The following is a 22,794-nucleotide window of genomic DNA, read 5'->3' as shown; positions in this document are numbered from 1 at the left end:
TTCCTTTCCTTTCCTTTCCTTTCCTTTCCTATCCTTTCCTTTCCTTTCCTTTCCTTTCCTTTCTTTCCTTTCCTTTTCTCTTTCCTTTCCTTTCCTTTCCTTTCCTTTCCTTTCCTTTCCTTTCCTTTTCCTTTCCTTTCCTTTCCTTTCCTTTCCTTTCCTTTCCTTTCCTTTCCTTTCCTTTCCTTTCCTTTCCTTTCCTTTCCTTTCCTTTCCTTTCCTTCTTCCTTTCCTTTCCTTCTGTTCCCTTTCTTTTCTTGACAAAAACAGGTGTGTTGCTTTGATACTGAAGTTGATCCAAGGAAAGGAAAAGAAGAAAGTTCTTCCAGAGGGTAATTAATCCCATCTTAAAACAAGTGTGTAAGACAGGTAGGATGTCTCTCTCTCTCTGAAAGTGCCAATCTGTCACCACTATCTATAGAAGGAGCCTTCACGAGTAGCTTAGAGTAGGTGTTTGACTTTTACACAGTTAAATTTAGAGGAGATGATTGCCACTTTTTAAGTCAGTCAAAGTGTTTGTTTATCAATGATTAACCATTATAGATTGAAAAGTTGTGAGAGAGAACAAAAGTAAAAATATAATGCCATTGATAGAGATATCACGTAATAAGGAATAGCAGTAACAGCAATTGCAGATGGTTAACATTACATTCCCCATTGTTTTTATTTTACCGTTAAATCTTCCCAGATTTTAGGTCTCGTTTGATCTGAAGAAGGAAAAATTTGCCTCTGCTTCGGTGTAAGCAAAAACTGCTGAAATATTTGTAGATTAAGAAGTGATTTGTTCTGGAAATGTCAATTCTTATATATAGGTCATTAATCCATAAAATGAATTTGCAAACATTTATATGTTTCCTTTAGTGTTTTTGGTGTTTTACTTGACATGCTGCTGACTGTTCTCTAAATGAAGATTGCACTCAGAAGATCCTGCAAGGCACACACTGGCAGTTTGTGGGACTTGGTTTTGCATGCGTCTTGACCTGATGTATACAGTCTGTTACAGTGAAGTAAATGCATTTGTCATTTAAGAGAATTAATGATATTTCAGGCTGTTACCCAAGGGTTTCATTGTGTACAGTGCTTTTCACGGTGGGTCATAATGATACTGTAAAAGTAGATAAATAAAAACACTTTTTCTATTAAAAAAGTAGTTCTTGACTACAACCTGGTTTGCAAAGTAGATAATACCTGTAGAAATGGCAGATGCTCAGAAGTTTTGGAGTATTGTGACACTAAGAATTTTAAAAGAAGTTGGAAAAAGCATATGGTATATATGGACGGGAAATCCTGTGGTAGGTTTGATTTTACACAGGGAAAAAAAAAAAAAAAAAAGGAGTTGCTTAGGTCCATAAATCTGTTGTATGCTGTATTTAAATAGAGATTTTCCTGATCTTAGCTTTCCTCTTTCCTCAGAAGTTGCTTTCAAGTACAGATGGGCCTACACCGCAAGTTTGGGATCCAGATTGGGGGTTTGGACCTGACATTCATCAGTGTAGGCATCTGAACCTAGCATCTTGAGGTCAGCATCTTGTGGAATTAACAGCCTACTGCAAGGTCTGGATTGAGTCTATCTTCCCCATATTTCAAGGTATAGGTGTGGAAAGTACAAGGATTTGATTTGACCTGATCTTTAACTTTAAGGTATTTAAATTAAAAATTGAAAAACTTGTAATGAAGTAGGAGGCTATATTTATGATTATTATTGTGCCTGAAGGATGAAATTGCATATGAGGATCTAATTCATTGGAGATTATAACAAGGGACATACTTAAAATGGTTTCCAACTTAAATACTAGTTCAAGGTCAATAAGAGTACCTATGGCAAAGTATTCAGTCTCCTGATTTATAATCCAGTACTTTTACTCCAGTATGGTTGTTTAATCGTAATTCAACCTGTTTCTAGAATAAAATATCATACATTAATGAAACAGTATATCTAGGTGCAGAAAGAGACTGAGCCTGCAAACACTCTGAGTTCCTCTTTAGGCTGAGAATCCCTCATATTTCTGAGACTAATGATTTCTAATCCGTTTTTAAATGTTCCATGTGGATAGTGAAGGCGTAACTATCAAAACACTGTAAAATCATAATGCCTGTACAGCTATAAATTACTGTTTTCAAAATAAGCTGGAGGTCTCCAACTTATTCCTAAATGCAAAAAATTAGATAACATAAAACTGCTCAGAAATTACTAGAAACAAGTTTTCTGGCTTTTTCCAAATGCTAGGGAATTGTGGGTCTGCCCACAAACTCCATAGAAATGTCCATATGGACGGCACTGAACCTAGTCCCAGACATAATACTTGAATAGACTGCAAATATTTCAGATCAGAGATCAGTGGAAAGAACTGAGTTGTTTTATTGAAAATTTCTTTGATATGAAAAATGTCTCTCTAATTTTTCATTCATCAGACTGTGAACTTCTTTGTATGAGACAATGACTGCTTATTCTACTGATGGTAAAGTGCTGCTTCCATGAAAGATGCAGTTTAAAAGCAATGTTGAAGAAGGTAGTGGCTTAGAGTAATTTCATACGCCAAATACATACTGGACATTTACTTTTAAGGAAGAAAAAGGTGCATGATTTAAAATATCATTAGGATAGTCTTTTGTGGGGCACAGAAAAAAAACCTTTACAGATGTTATTGGCTCTTTGGGGTTATACTAAAATAAAAATTTGGAGAAGTGCCTCATTTGAATTTATACTCCCTTTGTGATCCATCAAAAAGGATTCATCTCCTATTCAAATGACTAGTCAATATGTTAGTCAGATCAAATACCGCTAATAAGATGCTAAAAATGCTTCTGAGGAACAGGGGGATTTCTTTAACAAGCCATAAAGTGCTTTTTAATCCATTTCTGACTTGTTAAGTTCTTTGTGATTCTCACAACTGTTCCATCATGACGCAGTTCCAATTCGTTGTGCAGAAGGAGAAAATCAAGGTGTAAATCAAGGGCAGTGCATACATATTGCCTTTCCTCTTCAACTGCTCCCAAAACCACTGTGGTCCTTGTTGTAGTTTCCTATATACATCTACTTTAGACTCTGGTGCTTCTGGGTACTTTGGCTTGATAAACCTGATTTTTTATGAGATTTTCCAAATCATAGTGCATATGTTTTGTAAAAGATTTAAAACAACATAAAATAATGAAACCATGTTGTCTCATTAGGACAAGAGAAGAGGAGATCCTGGTACCCTGAGACAAGAAAAACTGCATTTTCAGCTGCTTTGCAAAAAGTGCTTTCTCTGCTTTGAAGACTATCAGCTGAGTTATCTGTCTGAGGAAAGTGGCCTAATAATGCAGCTTTGCTGCAGACATGGCCTCAGCTGCATGGGGCCCAAGGACGTAGGAGTTCTTCAGATATATTTCAAACAGTGGAAAGAAATGTTGAATAGATGAAGATATTTTGAATAGGCTGGTGAGATGTTTTTTTGGTTTTTTTGTTTGTTTGTTTGTTTTTCATATCATTCTAGTCACATCAGCAGAACAAAATTTTTCTTTAGTTAACTCTGAGCTTAAAGAGTGATCTTTAATATTTGCCTGATACTCATGATGCCTCAGTGGCAAAACCCCTCATCTGTTTGGCTTTAACTGAAACTTCATACCACTTCCATCTTCAGTTTTTAAAGCTAAACATATTTCAGTCTTGGAATCTCAGCTAAAGTTGAAACTAAATGATTAATTAAAAAAAAAAAAAAGTCTGATATGTTTTGCCCACTGACTGCTCATCTCTGAAGTGATTACAATAAATCAAACCTTTCATAAACCAAGTCTTTGGAGATAACCTTGAAAATGGCACACAAAATTCCTCTTATGGCGTCTATTCATTGCTGAAAGCACACTGAATCTGACCATCCCTATTGTTTCTGATTGATTGAATTTGTAGCTGATATTGTAACATATTGGAGACAAGTGTATCTCTACATTTTCTGTGGAATATGGGGCACCATCTTATAACATATTCTTCATTCAATAAAAGTAAATGAGTTCATTCATGAAAATAAGGTTTGCAGGATTAGGCCTGTGAATATCAACCATTTGGGACTGAGAAAATAAATAGTAACATTTAATAAATATACAGTGCACTAAGACTATATTTATTAGTCTTTTGACATTTTTATCTGGCTCCTATAAAGAAGTCTTTGGAGCTGGGACAACTGGTGCAGGTAAATTTCCTACATTGTGAAAGGATCTGGTATTTAGTTTATGGGAAGCAGGCCTGAGCAGATGTGAAAAGTTCAAATAAAGGAAGGCCAGATTAAACGCACTTTTGTGGCTGGAAAATCAAAACAGATGTTATTATTCAACCACAAAAAAATCTATGTGCACTTAAGTAGCATTAGGTGTCTGATCAACTACATTTCTTAAGTGAAAATAACAAAACGATTATAAAATTATATAGGCTGATAAAATGCTTTAAAATTTTACCAATAGACTGACTAGTTTGGTCTTCTAGGTAATGGGAAGGTGTAGAACTGAAGGAGATCTTATCACATCTATAGAAATATGAGCAAATCTAATTTGAAGAGAGAATCAAGAGAAGAAGACACAGGAACTGGAAAAGAGAGTGGACCCCCCATCTGAGCCCCAATGCATGTCAGAGAAATAATGATTTAAGATGGATGCACTTTATAATTGTCCATAAACTTTTCTGGGCTCCTGCCCATATGAAAAGGTTGATCTTGGCAGAGGATGACAAGTGTTGAAGGTCCTCAGGAGCCCTTGAGAGCAAGCATATGTTTGCAGGGTGTGAATGCTGGCAAATAGTTTTAAAGATTATTTCTAATTAAAAGAAAATGCAATCTAGGTTGAGAAATGTGTACATTGGAGAAAACACCTAAAAGAAATGGAATAGTAAGGGAGGACTGAAATTTCTGTCTTTGTAAAAGCAAGAAGACAAGAACTTTTCCTTTTCCCTCCCTCCCTCCCTTCCTCCCGCCCTCTTTCTCTCCCTCCCCTTTCTCTCCCTCCCTCCCTCCCCTTTCTCTCCCTCCCTCCCTCCCTCCCTTCCTTCCCTCCTTCCTTCCTTCCTTCCTTCCTTTCTTCCCTCCTTCCTTCCTTCCTTCCTTCCTTCCTTCCTTCCTTCCTTCCTTCCTTCCTTCCTTCCTTCCTTCCTTCCTTCCTTCCTTCCTTCCTTCCTTCCTTCCTTCCTTCCTTCCTTCCTTCCTTCCTTCCTTCTCTCGCTCTTGCTCTCTTGCTCTCATTTTCTCTCTCTCTTTCTTGTTTTCTCTCTCTTTCTCTCTTTCACTTATTTATTTGAAAACGTGGCATGGTTTGTAGGGACTTTTTTGTTAACTTGGCATGTTTCTGCTCTTGATATACCCATGGTAAGCTTGCTGATAGTTAGAGGTTAATGAAGTACTCTTCATACTGACTCAGTGGGGTTGACAGGCCTTGTTAAACATGCCACATAAAGTAGGGAGCTCTGGTTAATGCTTTCCTGTTCAGAGGGAAATGTAGTCTAAGACTTGAATATCTCAGCTATCTTGGGAACGGTCAGAGATGACAAAGCTGCAGGCTGCAGTCCATTTTTGTTGCAATTGTTTGAGCTGCTGCAAGAATACCAGGGTGTTGCATGTTGAAGAGGGTGTTGTGTAACCACAGAAATTTCTCCTGTCCACACTCTTGTTCAGTAATTGATCATTGCTTGCCTGCTTCCTGATCTTCAGCGTCACCAGGTCTGACCTCTGTTAACCTCCAAACTTACCTCTAGGCTACTCTTTCTTTCTACTTATCCAAAGACAAAATCTCCCTGTGTTGCTGAAGTGCCTGAATGCCTGAGCATGGGCAGTACATGGGGAACCGAGTGTCACCATGCCCAACAGGTACAAGACTCCCCCAGCCCTTCTGCATGAACATTTCTGGGGACAGGTCAGGGAGATCTGCTCTGAAGAAGTGGACTCATCTGTCATGCAGAGGTAAGAGTGGTGTAGCCAAAGGATGTCTACTCTACCACGTAATTAGGACAGGAAACTTCGCTCAGTGAACCTATAGCCTGTTTATTCTCTGTGTGTACTGCCATAGGACCCATCTTTGCACTTCAGTGTGCACTCTCAAATGTTAAGATAACATGGGGTTGTCTGTTAAACTTGGTTTAATCTAAACGTAGTTGCAGGTAATTTGGGCTCTGTCCAATGGTCTTTTGTTAGAAGAACTCAAGATAATTGCTCTCAATATCTAGGTCATTTTAAGGAGTAAAAAAAAAAAAAAAAAAGCTCGTAGCTTCTCATTCACACAAGTTTTCTCTACTTCTCTACTTTTCCCTTACTTATTTAAAAATGCAGCAGTGCTGGAGGCCACACCTTTTGGGAAGGTAACTACTTAGCTGTGATTCATACATTTCTTAACCAGTTGTTCCTGGGAAGAGTGCAAAACTGAAAATCCCCACAGAAACATGATTAAATATTAATCCTAAAGGTGAAATCCTGACTGGCTTTCAGGCAAGGTCAGGCTCCTAAAAGCCAAAAACTAAAGGTTTTTAAAAGTCTGAAACTTCTGTGAAAGTCTGTGTTTTAGTAACTTGAATCCAATTGAAATACAGTGTAATTAAGGCTTCTAAGACACTTGGGGTTTATTTCTAAGAAGCTCTTAGATGACCTGTAGGCAACTTTCAACATTTTCAAGGGACCATGTAATTTTAAAGCTACGAATGCAGGTCATTTCTACCTGGAACCTAAACAAGCCTCTGTGAAAATGTATATTACTTAAGAAAAATAATAAAAAAAATAAAAATCTTGTGGCCTTAAGACTCATCTAATATTATTGCCTCTTCTCATTTGAAGAGGTCTCTCCCGTTCTCAAGGAGCCTGTTGTTTTGGTACTCATGTGAAGGTGGGAAAAAAATGATGTGAAAAAGAGACCCTTTGTCTTTGCTTTCTTTCCTAATGTGGATGCTAAGTATCTTACTGATGCAAAAGGGCTGGAGAGAGCAAAATGTGTAAATAATTTAATAGGAAAAAGAATTGTAAGATAGCAATTCACCAGAGTAAGGACAATAGAGTACAAAATGCCATAAAAGATAATAGGCTTATATGAATTGGCATGTGTTAGTGATTATGCAATCATTCATTTCCCACAGATTTCTTTTTATAGGAAACTTCGGAAAATCCCCAAAGAACTGACCGAGTCATTTAACCACAACAGGTTTCTTTTCAACATGGCTAGGAGTGGGCGATAAATATTTTCACATATTTGTGCGCTGATGGCTCGTTTTCACCCTCTGGAAGCAGCGGCACCCCGTGCTGCCACAGCCACCCGGGGAAGCCGGGGACCACGACCCCACGCTGAGTGTGTCCTCCTCCGCCCCCCAATTTCCTTCCCGCTAGCATGGGACCAGGTGACAGATCCAGACGGGAACGTGCTCGTGTAATTGGGAGCTTTGAGCCCAGTTTGGGTCACGCCTGGCGCGACAGGCACTGGGGCAGCTGAGGAGAGGGATTTCTGCTCCAAAAAGTGTTCCCAGCTCTGGGCTGGATGCAAATCCCTCTGGCTTGCAGTGAGCAGCTGAGTGCTCCTCGGTCACTGGCAAAAGTAGTCGTTTTCTTTGTTGCTGTCACAGACAGTTTAAATACTTACATTTCTGGCAGCAGTTTTCCCTCACCAGTAGGCTAAGGAAAACAAGACCTCGATACACACTTCCTAAGGATTTTTTTTTCTTTTCTTTTTCTTTTTTTTTTTTCTTTTTAAACAGGTTATTTTCCTTGCAGTTTTCAGGACAGTTGATCACAGCCTCCAAATATCCCTGCGGTCTCAAGATGTGCTGTCAGTGGGCTTGGCCCTGTCCAGGCTGCCTTGCTCCAGGGAGACCCTAAGGGACCTGAGCATCCTCACGTGTGTCTCAGAATCTCCTCTTGCTAAAGCAGCTCCGAGCTGAGCGGCTGAAGGGGAGGTCACTCCCTGCTCATTGCTCCCTCCCCTGCTCTGCTCCCCTTCCTGGGTCTGCTTTGTTTTCTTTCACTTTGCTCTACTTTGCTTTACTTTGCTCTGCATGGCCCTATGGGGCAAGCATGCTCAAGCCATGGTGGTGGTGACTGATGTCCTGCAAGGAGAAGATGCTCAGGTTTACAGTGGTTTTTGGAGCATTCTGTGGCACCAAAATATGGCATCCTGGCTCAGAGTGGACAAATGAGGCTTAATCAAACTCACCTCAAAGCCTTCAAGCATAATTTTGCTGGTATCATTCAGACAATCTTAGTTGCTCCGTGCAAAGTGCTATTCTTGCTCCTGTATAAGTAGCAGGATGAAGGGAGAGTCGGTGGAAGACTTTGAACTCCAAATCACTTTAAAAGACTGAAAAAGGAAACTGGTTGGAGGATCTGGATCTCCCTCATGGATTGGCTTTCAAATCCAGAATTCTGATGTCTGAGAGATGTCATAAATCAAAGCCATCCATCAGGTTACAGACATATCTGAATATCAAACGGTTTATTTAAAAAAAAAAAAAAAAAAAAAAAAGAGAGAGAGAAAGAAAAGAGAGAACAAAAGAAAACTGCCCATTAAATCCCATTAAATCCCACAAGTGGTTAAAAATGGTCGTTAGGAACATTTGCAAATGTTTAGCTTAGCTTAAGTTAGATGGACGTAATTTCGATTAGGCCATTTTTTTTTTTTTTAACTACATTACTAAGCTGGCTATGAATAGTAATGTTTTCATTTTTTAAAAACACTGACTCCCTTCACAGTTTCAGCTCTCTTCTGTCATATTTGTAACTTCAGAACATGTGCAAGGACAGAAAAATACCAAAGGGATATGATACAGAGCAAGTCTGACGTGCCCCTTCCGAAACCAGCAATGCGCTCACCAAACCTCTTGCCCAGCACCAAAACAGCAACAGCTCTGTGGCAAGAGACCAGGCTCTCCTATCGGTTGTCATTCAGAACCACCGTGTTGAAGAAGTTTGTTTCATCTGCAGTATCAGAGTCGCTTAAATCTTGCCCTGCTTTGTGTTTCTGTTTCCAGTTTGCCATGAGGTGCCAGTGGCTTGGCTGCAGCCCTGCTGCTCAGGGTGCACAGCAAGCACTCGGAGTCATGTCCCCGGCCTTTTATCTCGCTATTTTCTTATTCAGTCTTTTGTAACACCCCAGTCGGTTTTACATGCCAATGCATGTAGACATATAATTCATTCCACTAGGAAGGCTGATATTGCAAACGCCTTTTTAACCCCGGGTTGAGGATACTGTTGGCACATAGTGCTGGTCAGCACAGGATGCACTACTTTTAGACGGGGGCCCATGCTAGGCAAAGCTGGTGGATCACTGCACCCTGAGACAACATTTAGGCTCAAACAAACTTTAATAAATGTTCAAAGCACCTGAACACACATGTGGAAGCGTGGCTCTTCCTCTTCCCATACACCACCTTACAGCAATGTCTGTGCACGGACTCACTTGCCAGGGTGCAAAGATGGAGTGTCTTTTGTAAGTATTGCAGAAATATTTTTGCAGTAAGCTCAAAAGGTAAGCTCTGAGTTGCCCATTAGATGCTTAATTAAAGGAGGCATGAACACAAGTTGGAGTTATACTTGCAGCAGTGCATCGACTGAACCAATGAGTGCCTGTGATTTTAAAGTACTGTTAATCTAAGGCAATGAGTTCTGAATAATGTTTATTAACTATATTTTAATGACTTGTCTGTTTTCTAAAACACATGCTGGAGTATTTTAGAAATCACTTAGTAAATGTAGTTTTAATTCTTTTCCCATATTCATGGGCTGCTGCTTACTTAAAAAAAAAAAAAAAAAAGAGAGAGAGAGATTAGAAGGTTCAGATTTAGAGCAGCAAATTGCTGTGCTAATCTGCAGGTATTTCTCTTCTTGATATGGCCACTAATGTCTAATCTTAGCAATGCAGGCCCAATCATTGTGCTTTTTCATTAGAGCTGCAATGAACTGTGTGCCAGGGACTTGAACTCTGGTGAGCAAACTGCTCCGAGCTTGCAAGCTTTCATATGAAAATGTACTGTGTGTTTTAAAGAACAAGTCTAAAAAGAACCTTTGAGTTTGTGCAGAAGCTGGAGGGTTCACTAAATCAGCTCAGGTAGGAACAGCACGCCTTTGGACCTCCATGCAGTGGGATGGTAAGTGCTTGTCAGGGACAAGAATCCCTTGTCATGAAAAATTTTCAAGCCTTTAAATTTGTTTCCATTTCTCAGAAGGGAGAAATAAAACATTTTATCTTTTATCTTTAATATCTTTTTTCCTGCAGAATATTAAGGGGAAAGTCTATGGAGAGAACCTTCCCTTCTGGATGCTGTCTTCAATGTGGGTACCCCCAGTTCAGAGCTGGGATCTGCACTTGGACCTCCTGCCAGTCGCTTTACCTTCAAGGCATGAGTGAGTCTTCATTGACTTTCTCCCCTCCTACTACCCAAAAGCTCCATCCAAAATGTGAAAAATCCCACCAGTGGCATCTTTGGAAAAACATATACCATTTTGTGGAAAATTCAATTTAATTATATATTTTTAATTATATATTTTTTTGACAAATAGAATTTTTTTCTGAACTTCCTGGGTGTTGTCATGGTCATGGTCATGACTGGTCTGAGACCTCAGAGTTATGATGTGTCCTGGTATGACTGACTTGGAGTATGTATCTGACTGGAGTTGGTGCTGATCTTGGTCGTGACTGCCATTGCTTTTTCTTTCCTTAGGAAATGTGTTGTTGCTCTTGAGCAAAGTGACATTCTTCAGGAAAGCCTCACCTAGAGGTGAGCAGTACTCTTTTTTTTCAGGTTTTCTAGTTCCTTGAGCTTTGCTTTCTTACACTCTGGCATTGTTTCCAGTATTTCAGTGTTTCTGCAGCCAAGTGACCTTGCAGTCTGAGAGATGATCCATCTCCTCACTGAACAACCTTCTCTACCTTTGTGGTTTCCCTTTGTCTCTGTGGTCTCCTATTTTTTTTTTTTTTTGTAATCTTTTATCTTACTAATTTCAAGTATTCACCGGTTTTGATCCTTACCAAGGAGCTTATTTTTATTTCTCAATTCTTTTGCTCCCAGATCAGGGGATTGATCTTGTACTTTGAAATTAGTGGTCATTTGACCATGGGTATTAGACACACTTAAGCTCCTGAAGACCAAAAAAGTAAATATGGAACAGAAGCAGCCTTGATTTAATATTGTGAGCCTAATAAGCCCCTGCTTTCTGTTTTTGTGCTTGGGCCTATGGCCTACCGTAAAGCATTTAGGATGTGGGGGGCACTGAAAGAAATCACCGTCACTTTCCAGAACAGACTTCAAAGGCATGCTCACTTTTCCCATTGCTTTTTATCTTCCTTCTATTTCTAGTGCTTACTATTTTTTTTTCTTTCTTTTTCCATGCTGCTGTTCCGATTTTTGCTCACTTTTAATTTCTCTATTAACTTTAATTAGGCTCATGAGCTTGATCACCAGGTGGGTTTTCCCCAAGCTTCCACAGCAATACTTTCCATCAGCAGCTGACTTGCAAGGGAATTTTGTTAAGCTGCAGATAGGAGATAGAAGCCTAATATTATCGGATACAGAGTGTTTCAATGCTAAGTGTATTTTATATCTGGTGAATTTGCCAGGAAGCATTATTTGCTTGGTTATTTTTAAGCAGGCAGGCTTGAGAGCCCCTGACCAGCAAGGTATCAGAGGGCAAATGAGAGGAGGGAGATGTTAGCCAGGAGAATGATTCATACCTCTGAAGCTAACCAAATGCTTGTGAATCTCAGGGAGGTAGCCCTGCATCTTCCAACTGCCTTTTTCTGATGAAAATGCAACATAGGAAAAAAAAAAAAAGGAAAGAAAGAAAAAAAAAAGAGAGAGAGAAATAAAGAAAAAAAAAAATCCCTGGATTCACTTCTGGAGAATCTCATCACATGCAAAGTTGACTGCTAGGAAGGTTGGCACACACCTTTTGGACATTTTGTGCATGATTTTCCTAGGCAGGTTCTTACTGGGTAAGCTTTTCCTGTATCAAATGCTAAGTAGCGTAAAATATGAGCTATCAGGGTGAATTGCAGTTTTCGTTTTGTGTGATTTGCATATTCAGAATCTGCCTTGGGTCTTCTTGTTTTTATTCTTCTTCTTTTAAAACTACATTTACCTGAAGAAGGGCTTAGCTCTGAGTGCACCAAACAAGCATTTTCTTTGCAGTTGACTTTAATCCTACCAAAAGAATAAACACTTGGAGCAGAAAACCTTCTTTGGGTCCTACAGGGCATTAGAACATCTCAGGTACTGGCTGCTGGTTTAATAAAAGGATAGGATTTCCATTTACTTCAGGCAGGCTTAATGTATTGTTCTTGTAGTGAGACAGTCAGAATGAGTCAGGAGCCAAAGAATACACTTTATAGACACAAATAATCGTAAATTCAGAATGTCACCTTTAGGCAGAGGCATTTTTATTATTGTTAGTGGAGCTGCTGAGTAGGTTTGATGTTTTATTCTCTTGAGTACTAAATGTTCCAGAGTACCACAGCCCTATCTTTATCAGGCTCACAAGGAGGGAGCACAGCCAAACTTGCTTCCTATACTTCTCTATGATTGATAGCAGATGGCATGCTTTAAAATAAACCTATCCATTAGCAGTCCTCAGTGTTTTTACTCAAGGCATTTACAACTGTCTAAACCAGAAAACACATTCGCTCCACAAGCTAGTTTCAGTCTGCAACAGCTGTACAGGTGCAAATCTTTCATTAACTCTTAAACAGTGGTGAAATAAACGTTGCACCGTATTTTATTTTTAGTGGAGAGGTTGTTCTTCAGAGAAGGAGTAGATTTTATTCTCCCTTTGCATATGGCAGAGGTTTGTGTTAAATGATATTAAGTTATGGTATATTTTTTGTCTAGCCTCCTGCAAATCTTTAGGATGTCACGCTGCCATAAGATCAGTGTAGATGTTTGTAGGGGTACCCTCCAAATGATCATATGGCAAATACAGGGGGAATTGTAACGGGGGACTGGGATTCCTGGGGGACTCATGGCCTATTCCTCTCCCTCTCTCTGCAGAACCACCCAGCGTGGCCACACTCAGTACCGCCCCATGGAGGAGAGGCCACATGGTGTCCCCTGCCCCTGCCTCACTCTGCGGTTGATTTTTTTTTTCTGGTTTATTGAAAAATGCAGGGAGATGCGTGCACACACACATATTTTTCAACCTGATTCTGAGCTCACTGCTCTTAGGCTATTCTATACATAAATTGCTAAAATCTGTCACTATGTTCACTTTATTTTGCCTATATTTCTATGCAATAGACATAAAGGATGTTAAAATTGGCCTAGCAGTCCATCCAATACAATGAACTCCCAAGCACCTCCCCAAACATTAGTACATTAGCAGCTACAGCTTTAAAATATTAGTAGAAAATCTTTAATATTATCATTTAACATTAATATTAGACAAGATCTTAAAATATTAGAGCCAGATAAAACAGTATTAACAGGGGTATAGGAGTCATTAAGCAGAATAACCATCACTGACTAAATGGATGCTGAAACTTTAACATGCAAACCAGTGTAGATGATAAGAACTTCACAGAGACGAGAGGATCTTTTCATTTAAAAGGAGGTTGGAGAGACGAAGGTTAGGGATTTGAAAGCTGGTAAATAAAACAACACAGCAGGAAAAGTTATATGGAATGTGCCATCTCATTAGTGGCGATCATGTCCTGTGTTATTTTTCTTAAGCTGAAAAGATAAAACAAGAAGACAGGCAATATTCTGTTGCAAATAAATGGAAATTGGGGCATTTTTTGTATAAATCTAAAGTAGCAGGAGGAAAATATAAATGTGCTCTCAGCACTGGTAGTCCATGTAGGGTAATGGAGGTGCTAAAGTGATTTAACAAGATGGTCTATAGCTTGTGTGCCTTTTTTATGAAATGACAGGCAAAGTTTGGGGAAATTGAGCTTGGCCCCATGGAAGAGGGGGTTCTGCTGGCTCAGGGAGCAGGGGTTTGCTCCTGAGGGTGGCAAGCTGCTGTTCCAGCTTGTATCAGCTCTTTCTGTGAGCACCTGGAGGATTGGGTGCTAAATGAAATGGGGGAAAAAAAAAAAACAAGGCCAGCTGTAGACATAAGAACTTTAAGAGCATCAGTACTTGCTTCTAGCTAATCTCTCCTGATGACTCCCGTAAGCAGGCAAGGCTAGTTGTTGCTGTTAATTATTCAAAGCCCCGCACCAGTTTCATAGCTGAGTGGAGTAAGAGGATGTGCAGTGTCCCCATTTCTCAGTCTGGCTGGGGGAAAGGCTTCAAATGGGGTTTCTCCTGCCATTGCTGCCTGACACCCTGTTTTCAGCTGGGAAACATGAGCCTGGGAGGGGCAGCAGCTGACCCCAGTCCTTGGCCATCTGGCACTGTGAAACCTCACCTGTTTCATTAGGGCTTGATGAGCTGAATGCAGGGAAGGGTTCAGTAGCATCCTCCTGCATCATAAAGCAGTGAGCGTGCTGACTGGTTTGGGGGACCGTGTTCTACATTCTTGTATGTAGAATAATAACCCAAAAGGTGTGAGGTCACATTTTTTAATGCTTCATCACAGGAGGAACGGGAGGGAAAGGCACATGCTTTGAGGTCCACATCACATCTGTAGTGTCCTCAGGCAATACAACCACCACTGTTTCAGGATTATGCATATTTTTTCTGCTTAATGTTCACATTAAGACACAGGGAGAGTGACTGTGGAGTCATTTGGGTCTTTAGATATATATTCCTCACCTTGTTTGCTGTCCCAGTGATGCTACCAAGGCATTTTAATACATCACACAGTATGATGTAAATCAATTCGAAGAAATAGAAAAATAGTCATAGAAAAAAACCCTGTTGCAATAGGCGCTCTTGGATTTGTTCTAGAAACAAGGACTGATGATTGAAATAGGCGTATTATTTACACAACCAAGGTATCTGCCATTATTATAGATTTAGCTTCATTATAGCAAAGACCGTATATTTCATTATAACCTTCGGAATTGCTGACTGACTTTTCTGTGAAATTGGGTTTCTGTTTGGAGTCCAGGACTGCTCACACCCATGCAGACAGCTCCTTTAGCTTGAAGCTGGGAAACTAAAGCACTTTTGTGATACATTTAGAGATAGCTATGCTGTTTGCTGCTTTTGGTCTGCTGGCATTACGGGGTTATTGTGTTATGGTGTCATCAGACTATTCCTGATGTGATTAGCAGCCTTCTGAAGAAGAATAACAACTGTTTATAAAATAACTTTGTGTAAAATAACTTCTACAACATGTAGAGTCTGATGCATTTGGTGGCCACTGACCTCAGTGTGGTTATTTTCAGGAATAGGAGTGCACAGGTACCTAAATATCTACAGGCATTGGCATGCACACTCCCCCAGGGAGGCAGGGAAATATTTTCTTCTTTAAATGAGAGTGTTAATGTTAAGTGTATTCTTAAGCACTATATGAGCTGGGGGGCCAAAGCACACAGTTTATTAAGATATCACAAATCATTTCAAATTATATAGGGGCTGTATAGTATCGTTTCATTTAATAAAGAAAAAAAAAATCCTTTATTGCCTCTCCAACCCCTTTATTTATTAATAATCTAGGAAGACGTGATGTTATTAAGATGTGAACAAATTTGGCCTGGATGCCATCCAGCATACCCAGAACTGGTGTTGCACCATAATAACCACTTTTTCTGAACGAAGCAATAAGTCCCAGTCCCATCCCTTGGCTGGTGACTGCTGGAGGAGAGCCCAGGGTGATGGGGAAGGGGAGGGTGGACAGGGACTACACGTAATCCCCAGAAGATATGGCCTTTCAGTGAATAAGATGGATTTCTGATGCTGGTCTCCATGCCATTCATAGTAGTGTTCCCAGTAGTAAAGTTGTGCTTGGACTAAAGAGCCCCCTTCATGCCCCCTGCTTCCTTGCCAAAACTAAGCTCAAATAAAATAAATCATATTTTAGGAAGCTAATTGTACAGCCAAATAACAGAAAGGTATTGAAAAACTCTTGTATGCCTAACATTAAATGAATTTACATTGGCAGTATGGAACACATATACTAAAAATAAATACAGGAACATGGCAAAAGTGTAAGCTATGGAATTTAAACAAAAAATGTAATGCCAAATATTAGTTATGGTATTCAGACTTATTACAGAACTAATACTCTATTACACACAGACTTAAACAGTTTAAATCAGTTCTGAATAAAATTTGCTCTTTTATCATTTGATTGTATTTCTTGGAAAACTGAAACATGTCAGGATAACTTTTTTTTTCTCGCTTTCCTTAAGTGTATTACAAAAGGTCTGCATAAGTGCCCTCTCCAGCCTTTGGGCTGGAATATGAAACTGCTTAGCAGTCCCTAGCAAGACCCTGGAAGCAATTTGGCAAGGAAGCGATGCCATCCCAGGGAGGCTGAAGGGGAGTTTCAGCACCAGTTCAATTTCCACTGACGCCCATAGAAATGTTCACACCACCTTCAGCACTGAAGGTGCTGTCACCGAACCTGTCCCTCAAGAAGGGACACGTCATTTGCAGGACTTGAAACCTGGCTGGTTTTGTCATCGCCTTCCTTGCTGTGCAGGAGGTTTTTGGCAGATGTGGGGTTGGGAGCTTTGGGCTGTGTCTCACCTGGTGACAAAGCCAGCAGCAAACCATGGGGCAGGGATGTGAGGCTGTCCCCCAGGTCACCCACCCTTCATCAGGGGCAGAGCAGATCTAAGCTGGGGGTGATGTCAGCTGGAAAAGCAGGTACAATTTAAACAGAAGCAATCCATTAGGGAAAGAGGGGAAAGAAAAAACACACACACAAAAAAAAACTTTTGGAGAAGATTTTAAAAGTTTCCTGATGGATCAGCATCCTTGAGATTAAACATTCCCATATGTAAGTTGACATTTGAAAATGTAAGTCTTATGAAAGATAAGAAGGAAATTGTGAGAAATGCAACCTTAAATATTTTGAAGCATGACTTCCTGGATTATGTGGCAGTTGGCAAAACTTTCAGGAGAAAGATGCATGCCTCAAACTGCACATGGTGTGGGGCACTCGTTTGCCTAAAAGTTTCCTCCTGTCACTCAATGTTTTTGTGTTCGAGCCCTTCCACACCTTCAGAGGAGAGCTGCAGTATCCTTTCTGCGTTGCTTTTAATCTTGCAGACAGATGTTTTAGATCAATCGCTCAAAACGGATCAGTTTAGCAGTCAGAAAACACTGTCAGAAAAGATTTGTTGTAGAGAAGACAAAACCGTGAAATAAAATTGAACTTTTATCCCCATTTGGATGGGAACTGTGCTTGGCTGGGGATCCCAAGGGGATGAACACAGTGGCCTATCATGTGTTGAAAAAACAAACAGATGACAGGGCTCCGCAGTAATCAAGCAAACACGGCTTCCGAGAAGCAGTGTGATCATCATTGTTCGGTGCAGTGGGACCTAGGAGGAAGATAATTATTGGGGGAAGGAAGGTGGCCTCAGGACTGCAGTGAGGGAAGCTGCCGTGAGCTCCTGCCAGCTGCGAGCAGCCCATGCCCTGCTTGCAGCGAAGGTGTGACACATACACAAGGCTTGGCAGAGCAGCCTCATTGAGGAGTGATTAACACACCAGAGGTGGTGGGTGTCAGTATTTCCTGACTGCAGTGGTACATCGTCTTCCCATGTCTAGAAACCCAATGCAAATAGGGTGGTGTGGCTCACGTAGCGGCCACAAGCCCCACGCAGCCCCTTGAAAAGGCAGAGGGGGCTAAACCCAAACCTCCATCCCTTCAGCCACCTCTCCCTAATTATTTGTCAGCAGAAAGCTCAAAATGTATTTTTTCTTCATTTATTTATTTTTTTTAAATTTATTTTTCCCAGAAGGCTGTGTTGTGTCCTGTGGTGGCCTGTTCATATGCTGAGTTGGAGCTCTGTTTGGCACCGTCCTTTGGTCTAATCACATTTTGCTGCAATACCAGGTTTGCAATGGCAAATCTTCCTACCGAGGACCATGTCTCTGCTCCACTGTCATTGCTGTGTCCTGCGTGTCTGTGCTGGGGCATGCCGCCTGCTTTTTGGGTGAATTGTACTTTGTTTTGGGAGGTTTTGTGGAGTGGTGCCTTCGCAAGCTCGCCTCCCTCTGTATCCTCTGTGCTGGATGAGTTTGCATTGTGTGGTGTTTTCCTCTTCATTTATTGCAAACAAATCTGGTCTCTGCCATTTGTTTACTCTTATACTCTGTCTTTATGCCTTGGTATGCATTTTTAATTAGATGCGCTTCAGTTCTTTCGCTGCTTGTTAACACTTTCGGATGGGAAGTATGGTCCCCACCAGCCCTGCAAGCATTCTCTCTGCTTAGGAAATGCAGATTTGTTTCTCCTACCCCGATAATTGTCTGGTACAGAGACTTGGTCCCCAGCCCACCTACCTGCTGGGTACAGGCATTCCTGTGGCGGACCCTTAAGGCCATTCCCCTACACAGCCAGGGCAATCTGAGTGCACTTTACTCTGAAATACTCTGCATACAGAGAACTAGTGTTTTGGCTATTTGTCTGGGCTGCTTCCGGGCCTCAGCAGCTCCAGCTTGGATGCCTGACATGGAGAAGTCCTGGACAAAGGCTGCAGTGTGCACAGATCAACTGCGTGCGTTGTCCAAAGCCCCTCTGCAGACAGAGATCAGGAATGTGCTGGGCTTGTGAAGGCATTGGCCACCCATCCGGTGAATGGTGGATGGATGAGCCTGGAGAGGGATCCTGAAGCCCTAAGCACATGACAGCTTTCATAAAGACATCTTTCCTGAGTGCCACTATTGTTACAGCATCAAATTACTCTGTTAGATTTTTTCTTTTTTCTTCTTTTTTTCCTTTTTTTTTTTTTTTTTTTTTTTTTAATAGTGTGAGCCCATTAGCACTTGTGCTGTTTTCTTCTGTCTCCATATCTGACTCACGCCACAGGCAAAAGACTTCATCCTTGCTAGCTCCTCTCTATACCACCAGCTTTCTGGAGATGGTGTGGGCACTTGGATGGTAAAACTTGACCCCACTCCACCCTTTCCTTCCAGTTTGCCTGCCCCACTGAAGCACTCACTCACTCTCCTGTTTTGTTAGAGTGTGTGAGTTCTCCAGGATTTAAGCCCTGCGAGGGACTGCAGGACTGAAAAGAGGCAAAAATGTCTCTTCCCTTCTCAGACAGTCTTCCCTGACCCCGTTCTTTGGCTGGGGGCAAGGTTGCCAAAGGTCAATATCCACTTCAGTGTGTGGAGAGATCGATATCTGCTGAAGCCGGTGCCTAGGCTTGCTTCCTCTCCCTTGCCAGCACTATATTTCACAGAGAGGAGCCAAGAAATGTTTCTCCTCCCTTCCAAGAAAAAGGGGAAGAAAAAGAAAGGAAAAAAAAAAAAAAAAGAAAAAAGAAAGAAGAAGAAGAAGAAAAAAAGCCTTGTCTCCACACTTACTCCCACCAGGAGGGTATTGTGTTTGGCTTCTGCTCTGCTTTTTGTTATCCATTTGCATGGCATGATGTTTGCTTTGGCTGGCGGGGCAGTGGCCGGCTCCTTGGCCAGAGGAAGGGTCCTGCTGTTACCCAGTGGTGCACGGAGCAGGGATGCTCAGCCCCTGGTCCTGGGTGGTTTTGGGGTGCTGGGATGTAGAGGGTGTCCCAGATGGCAGGGTTTCAGGGTGGCAGCACGCTGGTGGTGGGAGCAAAGAGCTCAGTGCCGAGCCTGCAAAAAAGAAGTCATTTTATGGAGCAGCATCGTGTTGGCAGGGAGATGAAGTGCACGGGCTAATAGGTCTTTTCCACTTTAATTTCTATTCGAAAATGACTCTTTGTTGCTGTTCTCAGACTCAGCGCCAACCGTTCCTTACGCCACACACCAGATCTTTCTTTCTTTTCTGCCCTTCGCTTCACGGAGAAGGCTTTAAAGCAAACAAACACAAAACTGTGAGAAACCGAGGGAAGATATGGACTGGCCCACTCGTTACTGCTGGAATGTGGAAACTATGAAGACATCTTTTTTTATTACCAATGCTGGAAAGCACAGTCACTGAGTGGGCTGGAATACAATTTATACTACATGCAGTAGTTAAAAAAAACTGCAGAAATGGGTGTAACCCTGGGCTGTGGTACAACTGGCCTTTCAGCCCCCACTTGAGATTCCTCCATCCCAGGGGGCAACTGTGGTTTGGAAGAAGAGCGTGCATTTAATTTCACTCAGAGAACTTATTGGAGTTGGCACTTCAAGAAAGACTCTGAAGTATATTTTTTGTCATGATTAGTGGCCCCCTCACCACTACGTTTGATTGTGTTGGAAGCGGAAAAGTTAAATTCTTATAAAATGATGATTTACAATCCTTGATTATCCAGGTAGGGTGCGCGGATTGCGCCAGCTTGGTCATGGGACTCCAGTCTCATCCGAGCTCATTGCTGTGAGAAAATAAAACTAAAATGTAAAAAAGCTGAAAACACATCCTCTGATTGCTCAGGGAATTTTCTTAGTCATACGTTATCTTTCCTAGTAGTTTAAGTTATTTTGTCTCCACTAAAACCCAAAGCAAAACAGTGCCCTGACACTTTCCCCTTGATTTCTGATCTGCAGCAGCCAAATTTATTTTTATCTCGTGTCGTCTTTTCCCCTATGGTTATGCAAATCCTCAGAATAGGGGGCAAGGGAAGAGCTAATTTTAAAGTCAGTAAATTCCAGTGGAAGATTTCTTCAGTCGCTCCGAGCGGGACTATCCTGGGTGCTGTTGCAGAGCTGTGGCTACCTCCAAATAACACAGGGGTAGGTGCCAAGTGGGGAGGCTGAATATTTTCCTTGTAGACACATAACTTTGCCCACAGGATTGAAGTCTCTTGCCTTAATGCTCTGTTAAGCTTCTCTGCAAGTACAAAGCTGTCTTAGGAGGCACACGTTGGTGAAACGTATCTCTGTACAACCGGCTGCTGAATATGACCTCTGTGTGGAAAGGGTTTGGTGGTAGGTGAAGGTGAGACTCCTGAGAAATATCTTAGAGAAAACATGGGACACCAAAACCTCATTGCTCCTTCCAGCAATCTTTCTCTGTTTTTGTTAGCACGTGCTGTATTTTGATATATTTTTTGTCTTTTTATTTTTTGTCTTTTTCATTCCCTGCCCCCTGCAAGAGAATTCCATTTTCTTCCAAATTTCTTTTTTTTTTTTCTTTTCTTTTTTTTTTTTCCCCTTAATACAAGTTTCCTCAAATCTGTTTAATCCTATGTTTAACTCTAGTGTGCAGCAGGAGATTCTCTGTGGATTTCTAGGCTGAAAATCCAGCAAGGATAACCCTGGGGTCTGCTTGTGAACAAACACAAGTGTACCAGTGTGTATATACAGGTGTAGGAACTGAAACGCTAACTGCTCTGTGTGTTTTACCAAAATCATTGGAGGTAATCAGAGTATGTGGCATGTGTAACAGCTTCCTACCAGCGCTGCGCTTTTGTTCAGCATGCTGGTGCTGGGTTAGTCAATGCAATTTGTGGTCAATGTCTGGAATCACATTCGGATCCTCTTTGCTCTTCCTTTGAGTACCATTGCAATACTCATTACTGCAGTGAATTAACCAGAGTCAGGAAACTGCTGTGGGGCCTCAAGTTTCTGTATCCAGCAAAACACATAAGCCTCTCCTGGTATGGTGTGTCAAGGGGCCGTAAGTGTATCTTTCAATGCTGGGTAAATTGGAAAGAGTTTAAATATCCATGTAGGCCTTTCTCTGTTTTGGGGAATGGAAGATGAGGATGTGAATATTTATGAAAATAAAGTAATTTAGGTGCAAGGTCCCAGGTTTGGAAAATTTGGCCATAAAATACGTGCACTAGGGGTGCTTGTGGTTGCATAAGATAACAAAATTCACCAGTTGTTTGGATTAATCTCCCAGGCTACTTCTGGGACATATTGTTTTCACATTCATGTAGCCTGATTAAGCTGCATATGAATTTATGTCCCAGTCTTGCAACCTAATAAACCTATACGATTTAAAATGAGTGACAAGGGCTATAGGGTTTGATGTGTAAATTCTGCTTACATGAGGCACTGTGTGCATGCCTGCCTCTCCGCAGAAAGAGCTGAATGCATCCCATGTCAGTCCAAGAATGAACTACATGTCTGAATGCCAAAATAAGTAGAATAAATAATTTGTTTCATATATGTATTTGGGAGCTCTCAACCTAGATGCTCCCTTCCAAAAAATTCAGCTCTCCATTTGCAAATTCTCTGGAAGTACAGTTTTTGTTCAAACTTTTGGAGTCCCTTTGATCTGGCTGGAAATTAGAGCACATCAGGCCTTGTACGTAATCAGAAAATGCCGTGTGAAAACAAAGACTGCTGGGAGTAGCATCTTTGTGAAATTCCAGCTAGACCAAACTCGTTCGGTGCTGTTCAAGCCCTGAGCTCACTGGTCTCATGACTATGCGTGCAGTCCGGGCTGCTTTCTGAGGGCGGCTCAGGGAAAGAGTTAAGCCTGTTCTCCTCTTCTAGTTGGCAGAAAGTTTGCAGTTTAAAATTACATACTGACTCTGGTGTAGAGACACAAGAAATATAGAGCAGACACTGTCCAGGACAACGTATAATTTAAAATGTACTAAAGAATGTATACCACATGGCAAAGTAAGTGAAGTGCTTCTTCAAATATAAGTGTTTTGCATAGAAAGGCTGTAATTATCCACTCCTAGGGAAATGTTTGCATTCATTCTAAATCAATATTTACTATTCATCTCTTGTGTTCAACAAAACAAGGATTTAACATTTTTTTGTTTTAATGAGGTACTAAGACTACAATAATACTACAATGTAATTGTCTTGATACAAAATATTGCTAAATTGTGTTGCTATTTTGGGAGCAAGCAGTTTTTAAAAGGAGGGGTATCCCTGTT

General features: G+C 41.1%; 2 long non-coding RNA genes across 5 annotated transcripts in view; both read left to right on the top strand.

The window, feature by feature from the left end:
- The first annotated feature begins 160 nt into the window (after positions 1-160).
- LOC137858794 (uncharacterized) lies at positions 161-10,369 on the top strand. Its single transcript, XR_011098004.1, has 4 exons — positions 161-1,519; positions 3,172-3,421; positions 5,717-5,921; positions 7,694-10,369. It is a non-coding gene; the product is annotated as an uncharacterized lncRNA (long non-coding RNA).
- Positions 10,370-17,690: 7,321 nt separating this feature from the next.
- The window catches only part of LOC137858793 (uncharacterized), a 47,512-nt gene continuing 42,408 nt past the window's right edge, over positions 17,691-22,794 (top strand). For 2 of the 4 annotated variants that reach the window (XR_011098003.1, XR_011098001.1), the window contains exon 1: positions 17,691-20,686. This is a non-coding gene — a long non-coding RNA (uncharacterized lncRNA). The remainder of the gene's footprint in view (positions 20,687-22,794) is intronic. The other 2 variants (XR_011098002.1, XR_011098000.1) reach the window with 1 other exon arrangement.

The sequence above is a fragment of the Anas acuta genome, chromosome 6 (assembly GCF_963932015.1).
Source record: "Anas acuta chromosome 6, bAnaAcu1.1, whole genome shotgun sequence".
NCBI classification, from domain to species: domain Eukaryota; kingdom Metazoa; phylum Chordata; class Aves; order Anseriformes; family Anatidae; genus Anas; species Anas acuta.
Note: the sequence above shows the minus strand (reverse complement) of the source record. Positions and strands in the feature narration are given on the sequence as shown.